Raw genomic sequence first — 9,422 nt, 5'->3', positions numbered from 1 at the left:
AGGAACAGTTAAACTCACAGATCGAAAACTAACTGACAACCCCATGGCTAAAAAAGACAAAAACAAAGAGACAAATAATAGTACACAAAACACAACATAGAAAACTGAGCAACACGAACCCCAGACAAAACTAGGAGTGATATCAGGTGCTCCAGAATGGTGAGAAGATCCTGCTCCACATGTGGCATCCGGGATCCGTCGTACTAATAACAGCGAAATATTTATTTAATAACATGGACATATTTTTTTGCAATGCTTAAAAAGACATGAAACACGAATGAGTTGAACAAAGTTTAATTGAAACATTAATATTGAAAAACAATTTAATATGTATTTTTTTCAACAAAGAATTAATATCTTGTTTTCTAACATATATGTATCTGCATAATAAAAGATTCATGATTTATTTCTTGACAAGGCCCCAAATATTTTCTAAATACACGTACAATAAAGCAGCAAAACTAGAAAACACCAAAACGTGGGTTCTCCAACGTTCATAATTTTTAGAATCCAGCATATCATTCGGAATAGCCATGTCCATAAGAAGTCTCTCTATGCATATCCTTTCACATGATTAATAAACAGCTTGTATATGGATATTTTCTACCGGTATCAGGTCATGTGAATATCTCTTCACAAACATCTCGGTAACGTCATCAACTACGTCACAAAATTCTGCTGTTGTTATCATGCATGCGTTTCTTTTCAAATATCCGCCTTCTACCGTGATGTCTGCTGGTAGCGCTAGCAGATCTAAGGCGTCTAATGACCGGAAAAATGTCTCTTGAGCTTTATGGTAATCCTTTTTTAAATGATTGTCAAACCGCATAACTCCTGGTCGGTTTGATGTATCGGTTTTTAGCTTGTTCGGACTGTCCAATTCGTTAGGAATCAAGCTTTTCTCAAAAAGTCTATAAATAGACGATCTTCTTTTATCAAGTTTGCCTTGACCTGTAATTTTTTCTCGTAGAACAGTTTGCTTTACCACATGTTTTATAACTTTCATATTTGGTTCATCCAAAAAGCATTTCACTTTTGAAGTTATCAAATTTTCAACCTCAAAAGGCTCTAAACCAAATTTCATCAACGAAGGTCGTCTCTTTGGATGATAATGACCACTTCGTTTATCTGAAAATATTTAAATAAAATTTAGAATGGAAATATGGAATGTTTCAAAAAGACAACAACCAACGACCAAACAGCAGAAAAACAGCCGACGGCAACCAATGGATCTTCAAAGCTTTGTTTATCATTTGTATAGGCTAGCTGTGTATTTTAGAACTTTTTTCTAACTCCAGGATCTTGAAAAGGATGCGTCATTTAAGAAAACGTAATTGTTATATATTTACTCCGAAGCGAAAACTTATCTATGTTAAATTAATAAAGAACTTAAATGAGCGCGCTCATATACCCTACGTCCCAACATTGTCATTGGAGAGAAAATAGCGTTAGAAAACAAATTGTATACGAAAAAACAAAATTGAATCATGATTTCCTGTCGATATGCACATCTACATAGTATTTCCTTATTATCTACAAAGATTCATGAAATTCTGTTGTGTGGTTTGAGAGGAGTTGCGATGACGAGAAAATTAAGGGACTGATAAACTGACGGACGGACAGACAGACAGGTTAAAACATTATACCCTCCGCAACTTCGTTGCACCCCACGCAACTTCGTATAATAAAATGTTCTGCAAGACGCAGGTTGATACGACCGCAGAAGTCAAAACCCCGATCAGTTAACTTGGTTAAAGTATGGACATTACATTCAAGCTTAATACAGCTCTGAATTTTGATTAAGATTGTGATAAAATATTTGTCACAGCATAATAGGTTTCTGACACAGAATTAATAAATGTGGTAAAAAAACAACAACCAACAACTACCAAATTTGAAAATAAACTTTTACTTATTATGGTCCAATATCCAAAATCTAAATACAGCATATCGTAGTACACCATATACTATACACGTATACACTTTCGACAACGACGACGCTGACAAAAACTTATTTTGATATTGTATAAAAATCATTTATATCGTCAGTGATCATGAGTAACAAGGGATTTTTTTTTTATTTTTCGGCTATAAGTACGTATTGTCTTATGGTCCAATTTAACACATCGAAAACATTAGTTCCGTCAATATCAGTTAGTGGCTTCCGTCGTATTTTTTAAAAGTCGCATTCTGATATGTCTCAAGTGAGGATAGAACTGCAAGGGGTGTATTTAAAATGTCACTATCACAGGGTTGCATTCAAAAACGTAGTCTCTACCACTCGGGTGCGTTCAAAATCGTAGTCTCTATCATAGGGGTGCGTTCAAAATCGTAGTCTCTACCACAGGGGTGCCTTCAAAAACGTAGTCTTTACCTCTGGGGTGCGTTCGAAATCGTAGTCTCTACCACAGGGGTGCATTCAAAATCGTAGTCTCTACCATAGGGGTGTCTTCAAAAATGTAGTCTCTACCACTGGGGTGCGTTCGAAATTGTAGTCTCACCACAGGGGTGCGTTCAAAATCGTAGTCTCTACCACAGGGGTGCCTTCAAAATTAAAGTCTCTACCACAGGGGTGCGTTCAAAATCGTAGTCTTTACCACAGGGGTGCGTGTAAAATCGTAGTCTCTACAAGAAGGGTGCGTTCAAAAACGTAGTCTCTACCACAGGGATGCGTTTAAAATCGTAGTCCTTACCACAAGGGTGCGTTCAAAATCGTATTTACCACAGGGGTGAGTTCAAAATAGTAGTCTACCACAGGGGTTCGTTCAAAATCGTAGTCTTTACCACAGGGATGCGTTCAAAATCGTAGTCTCTACAAGAGGGTGCGTTCAAAAACGTAGTCTCTACCACAGGGATGCGTTTAAAATCGTAGTCTTTACCACAGGGGTGCGTTCAAAATCGTATTTACCACAGGGGTGAGTTCAAAATAGAAGTCTACCACAGGGGTTCGTTCAATATCATCGTCTCTGCTACAGGGGTGCGTTCAATATCGTAATTAATAGAGGAGCAAAGGGTATATAGTCAGTGTGTTTTGTTACCGCCTATTAGAGGAGAAACGAATGACCTAAATATCGAAATACACGTGACTATTAAGACATAGCTTACTTTGAATAATAGAATGGACTGCTTCGACCGGTCAGGCCCTAGGGCATAGGGATACGTTCAAAATCGTAGTCACTACCACAGGGATGCGCGTTCAATTTCTTCGTCTCTACCACAAGGGTAAATTCAATGTCGTAGATGTAAAGCTGGCTTATGGCCGTCAGATAGATGCATGATAGTGAAGAATGAGATAATTTGTCACACCTGTCGATAAAAATATTGTGACAACCGCTTTTTGAAACGATTAATAGTCGACTTCAACTTCACCATCAAGATGGTGATTAGATGAATGTCAGGAAGACATGTCACCTTAGTTACTCTTCTTATTTTGTTACAGAAAACCATCAACGTACTGAGGTTTACTTTCCGGCGCATGCCTGGTAAATGTTTTTAAAATAAATTTATGTGAATAATTTTTGTCAAAACATAAATTAACAAATATTTCTTGATCAATGTTGTTTTTGGTCACATATTTTCGCATTTTTACAATTTCCTTTGTTTTTAATTTATACTTTTTTTTAATTTTGTTTTAAAATATTACATTTTTTTTTGATTTTTTTTTTACATAAGATGAACAAAACATATTACTCGAACTCATTAGTCTGACTCCGAGCCGACCAGTCTTTGCTTTTACTTCTTAACTCAATAGCTCAATGCGGTGTTGTTAGTGGAGAAGCAGCAGATATTAACTTTCAAGTCTTTGACCTGGCCGGGGTTCGAACCCACGACCTCCAGCACTCTTGGCGAACAAGTAACGAGACGGTGTTTTACAATCAAGAACACTTAGGCCTGGATGAATGAAGAACATAAAGATGTAGAAATAAACCTTACCATCTAATTGAACGGATTTTAAACCAGATATCAACTTTTCTTCTTCTGTTGTAGTACCCTATCAAAACAAAGTTTTAACATAAAATTTACACACTTTCTTAATTTATAATTTGCAAATAAGGTATTCTAATATGACGTCCTTATTACGCTTTGTAAACAAAGCCGTGTTCTAATGAGCACAAAAAATATGTTTGACACATGCGACTCTTTATATTAATGTTATTTCCATCGTTATCCTTTTAAATATCTACATTTTTAAGCAGCAAGCATAAACTTTATTATATATTTTTATCAAACAACATATATTTACCCTGGTCATAGTTTTTAAACTTATCAAATATGAAATGTAATATACAAACTCCTCTAGGAGGAAACGGGAACAGCCAAACAGTCTTACGGTATTTTCGTACGCTTCGACCTATAAATATACTGTATTTGTCATGTTAGAATCGAAATAATTCCTTCATGTTATGCTCTATGCTCATTTTAACATGGGTAGGCATTATATTTGACCACATTTTACACCTCGCTAACGCTCAGTGTAAAATATCGACAAATATAAATTGCCTACCCATGTTAAAATGAGCATAGAGCATGACATGAAGGAATTATTTCTTAATTTGCTAATTCAGCAAAGCCAATTGACCCTGTTATACTTATAAATCAGAGAACCTTGAATTTGGTAACTATACTATACTGTGGAAGACGAAAGGAGGCAAATACTATATATATATAAATATATAATACTAGTATACTTCCTTACTACTAGTATGCAAAATATTCGTCCTGAACATGCACAGTCTGTGTTTTTGTTTGGTGTTTCTCTTAAGATATATATCCGACGAGTTAAACCTTTTTCAACGGAATCTTATAATTTGTTCTTATATTGTGCTGTTTTCCACTGTCCCAGATTATGGCAGCTAGGATTGGGCGCTCACGAACATGTTTAACCCCGCCACTTTCTTTAGGTATCGATCCAAAGTCAGGAGCCTGTATTTCAGTGGATTGTCCTTGGTTCAAGTTTTTCATACTAGTATTTGTTTTTCGTAAAAAAAAAATAATTATAAATTAGGCCGTTAGTTTTCCCTAATTAAATCGTTCCATTTGTTCATGTCCGGGCCTATTATAGCCGACTATACGGTATAGATTTTTCTCATTGTTGAAGGCCGTACGGTTGCCTATAATTGCTTACATCCACTTCATTGGATAGTTGTCTCATATGCAATCATACCTCATCTCCTTATTTTTATATGTAATATCGGCCGCCGAACGTAAGAAATATTAAAATAGTCATCATCCAATCAATTTTCAAGAATTAACTCCCTTTGCATTTACAAGAGCCATACATCTTATCTGTTAAGAATGTAAGTATACTTGAAAACTTCCATATAAAAACATAAATTTGGAATTAAAAAGCAAATGGAGTAGCTTGTAAAAGATAAAATAAATGAAATAAAAGTATTTTCTTTGAAATATACTTGATTCTTTAACATGTTTAAAAGTTATAGTTTTAAGAAAAATCGATTCTTGCATTAAAAATATGTTATCGACGTTTATACATTATCGATATAATCTCAACAAAATGACGTCAAACGTACACACCGATGAAGGGAAAAAAGGGGGACACGGGGTGTTTAATTTTCCGACGTTCCGACTAAGATCCCATTTTTTTAAACCCTAGATTCAACATCCTCTTTGTGTTTAGCCCCCCCCCCCCCCCCCTCCTTGATGATCTGTCGCATTAAGGATTAAGGAGATAATAAGGCAGTTTGCTACTCTTGTTTATCCTTGTTTTTGATACATTTTTTGTCAGTTATTCGGAATTCTCTAGTTTTATCCAAGTCTTGCCAATAACAATTTTGCTCACTGACCCTTTCTTTTCTTTTCATATTTTTTTTTGCATACAGTTTTAAAAATCATTATTAAAAATTTTAAGGAATCCTTGTTATTTTCTAATAGTTTTTGAAAGGATAAATGTGTCAATGTTAAATGTATGAAAAATCTAGAGGGAATCGCTTTTATGCAAAAAATTTTAATTTCTTATATCTTCAAAACAAGCACACACATATATATATATAGACTCTTCATTTTTGATTTTTATGGGGAGTGGATTGAAAGGGGGGGGGGGGCCTTGTAGGATAGGATGAAATTTGAAGAAAGGAAGGATGAGCAACTGGGCAAAAAAAAAGGAAGAATGACAATTTACGTAGAAAAAACTCCCTTACGCCCGATATATAGTACGGATATGCTTACCAATAAGAGACTTTGTTGCTGCTTTCTAGTCTGAATAATAATTCCCCCTGGTCCATAAACATGTCCACGTCCATCTACGACTTTTACAAAATCTTCTGCATCTCCAGCCGCTCCAAAATCTACGTCAAAAACCACTGCATCTTCCTTTCCTATCTGGTGAAAAAAAATATACATATTTATTTACTATTAGGCTATATAGGAAAGGTGTACTGACATATGAGATCTCTTTTCCCACTCCATATAAAGTTATATATCACCAATTGTTCCATCCTTGAATCAATTTTATCTATTTGTTTCTCTGTGTTTAATTTTTGACATTCTTGCCAGCTGAAGGACGCCTCCAGGTGCGGGAATTTCTCGCTACATTGAAGACCTGTTGGTGACCCTCTGCTGTTGTTTTTTATTTGGTCAGGTTGTTGTCTCTTTGACACATTCCCCATTTCCATTCTCAATTTTATTGATAATTGTATCCGAAATATATTCCTAGACTTTTAATGTGGTCTTGTTTCCAGTTTATATTTTCAAGTTTATCTTTTGAATTTTTAAGTTTGCCAAGCCACAAGCCTTCTGTTTTGTTTCTACTCAGTTTGAGTCCAGAATTTAAAAACTTTAACCACAAAGCAACAGAGTGAATATTTGTAGATGCCGCCGACAACAACTAACGACGACGGAATGTATAGGATCGCTTTGTCTCGCTTTCCGACAAAAGTCGAAGGCGCAACAAAAAAGGGGAAAAGGGGGTTCTTTTTGTATGAGTCAGAAAACGCTATCAATCAAAATTTTTTTTTTCAATATTCAGCCCTATATAAGGTATATGGAAAATTAAGATTCAGAACATTATTTTCGTTATCTGTTTGACCAGAATATTTTGTTCATCAAAATAGTGATCAGAATATTGTTTCATTACACTTATCGGAAAGCAACCGATACCATTGAATGAATCGGAAAGCTAGCGCTATGCTGTTAAAATTATCGAAATATTCTTTATTAAGGTGGTATGGGAGTCTAAAAATAAAAATGATAGAATTTGTTCATACTTTGCCAAAACGTAGTATCTATTGATACATGTTGAAAAATATAATGAAAATGATAGGTCACCGCGCATTTTCTGAAGCTACAGGACAGGAAAAAATGACACATTTTGTAAAGGATTATACAGGAAAAAACACAATTTTGTGATTAGAAACTAAACAAAATCATAGAATTGTTAAATACTTCAGGAAAAGATAGCTTTTAGACACTGCTTTGAGAATATCAAAAGAAAAGATAGGATCACAGTACGTTTTTTCCGGCTAAAATACAAAATAGGAAAATTTCATGTAGAATATTTATCCTTCAGAAAAAGCACTGTTTTAGAGTTACCTCCCCTTAAAATGCTCATTTAATTTTTTTTTTTTAAAACAACCAAAAATAATTAACATTTGCAAAAACATTAATATTTATAAGTTATATTCTTATAAATTGGTTCTTATAAATGAAAATTCACATTAAATATTTGCATTCCTGCATCAAATTTTGCTAACTTGATGGAAAATCTGGACCTTTGGTTCTCTGTTTTTTACAATCCAAGATGGAGGCTGACACCCATACCATCTTAAGCCGAGGATAAACCATGTTCGACAAATTTTAGGGGGGGGGGGGTGCACGCTCGCCACATCCCTGCCTGAATCCGCCCGCCCCTGCAGATGCAAGAGAATATGAATAGTTTAATATGAATAGCTGGCACAGAAATCTAACAAATACTGGCATTGATTGCCAGAAAATTTCATACATTAATATAAGATAAGATAAAGATAAGATAAAGATATTTTATTTTCCTAATCATAGGGCTCATAACAATTAAGCATGTAATCACATATTAGTAAAAATAAAAAGCCTTTCTCTCCCACTCGCATACACTCACACATACAACTATCGTTCTGATTAAGAATGATTGATTTAACAGTACAACATGTAAATGAAAAATAAAATACAGATAAAAATACAGACACAAATGTTTTTTTTTTTTATGAGGAGAGTCAGTTGCCTACATTGTATATATGGAACGAAGAATAACTCTTACTGCCCAGAAAAGAAAAATAAAACAATTCAAGTATAATGTGACACTGAACTGGTGAAGACTTTAAATAAGTTTTATAAGTTTCAGTTAAGCAAATATTTAGTTTCTCAATGTGTAAATGAGGATTTCAATTTACATAATTTAGAGTTAAAATCAAGGCTATCGTTTGACATGAACCAAATAAGCAGATTACTATCGGATATTTGGGATAAATATGGGTATTTTGTAAAGAGTTCATCCAGAAAGGTTTTTCTTTCCTTAGTATAAAGGGTACATTTAAATAAAAATGTTCTTCGTCTTCAACCGAGTTCATTGAAGAAAACTGGCATGTTCTCTCTGATCTTGGCAGTGTAATATTTTTTCCATGTTCATCAATTTTTCGTTCGTAACGGCCTCTCTCTATGCGGAGACAATGATTGCTTATTCTAAATCATTCTAGTTACTAGGATAACTCTCTTATCTCTGTTTTTTAATACTGAAGTAATCTTCAAAAGTGAAATTATGTTTAAATCTAAAGTAGTTGCTCAATTTACTGTGATCATCTTTTTTATTAAGTCTTTTTGATGGCTCCAATATGTTAAAAAATCAGTTTTGATACATTTTCTAAGTAAAATTTTGAATTTATTTTTACTGATTTTTTTACAAAGTGCTAAATTTAAACCAAATTTTTCACTAAAAAACTTTATGTTTGCATACCACGATTGATTAGCCACATCTTTATCAGAGGAGCTTTCAATATAAGCATCACTTAAGAGATCAGTGGGCTAGTTAGGTGGTGGTGGTGGTGGTGGTTGGGGGGAGTATATAGGATTAAACAAGTGTGTCTATTCTGTTTCTCGGTTTGCCCCCCCCCCCCACACACACACACACATTTGGCTTGTTGTTCTTTTAAATTTTTAAATGTGGACTTATTCCGTACAATAAACATATGAGATACGATACCTGGCATTTCTCCATCTTCATGTAAGGAGCCCGCTCTAAAAAAACACAATTTTCCAAAAATCAAACACAGAAAGTAGACTACGTCACTCGGGAATTTGTGTAGTTGAAGTACAGCGTCAGTGACCGTGATATGACGCATAACAGAGGGCATTTTATTTAAAAATTTGTTTTTCTTTATATATTTAGGCAGCAACCATGCATTTGATTTTCTTTGGGGGGGGGGGGGGGGGGGGCT

The 9,422-nt window shown here is 34.6% G+C and overlaps 1 long non-coding RNA gene across 1 annotated transcript; it reads right to left on the bottom strand.

The window, feature by feature from the left end:
- Window positions 1–388: 388 nt before the first annotated feature.
- LOC134694052 (uncharacterized) lies at window positions 389–4,045 on the bottom strand. The gene is made up of 2 exons (XR_010102554.1): window positions 3,934–4,045; window positions 389–1,128 (listed from the first exon to the last, which is right to left on the bottom strand). It is a non-coding gene; the product is annotated as an uncharacterized LOC134694052 (long non-coding RNA).
- Window positions 4,046–9,422: the final 5,377 nt, after the last annotated feature.

Source organism: Mytilus trossulus, chromosome 13 (assembly GCF_036588685.1).
Source record: "Mytilus trossulus isolate FHL-02 chromosome 13, PNRI_Mtr1.1.1.hap1, whole genome shotgun sequence".
Taxonomy (NCBI): domain Eukaryota; kingdom Metazoa; phylum Mollusca; class Bivalvia; order Mytilida; family Mytilidae; genus Mytilus; species Mytilus trossulus.
This window is presented reverse-complemented; position numbering and strand designations above follow the sequence as displayed.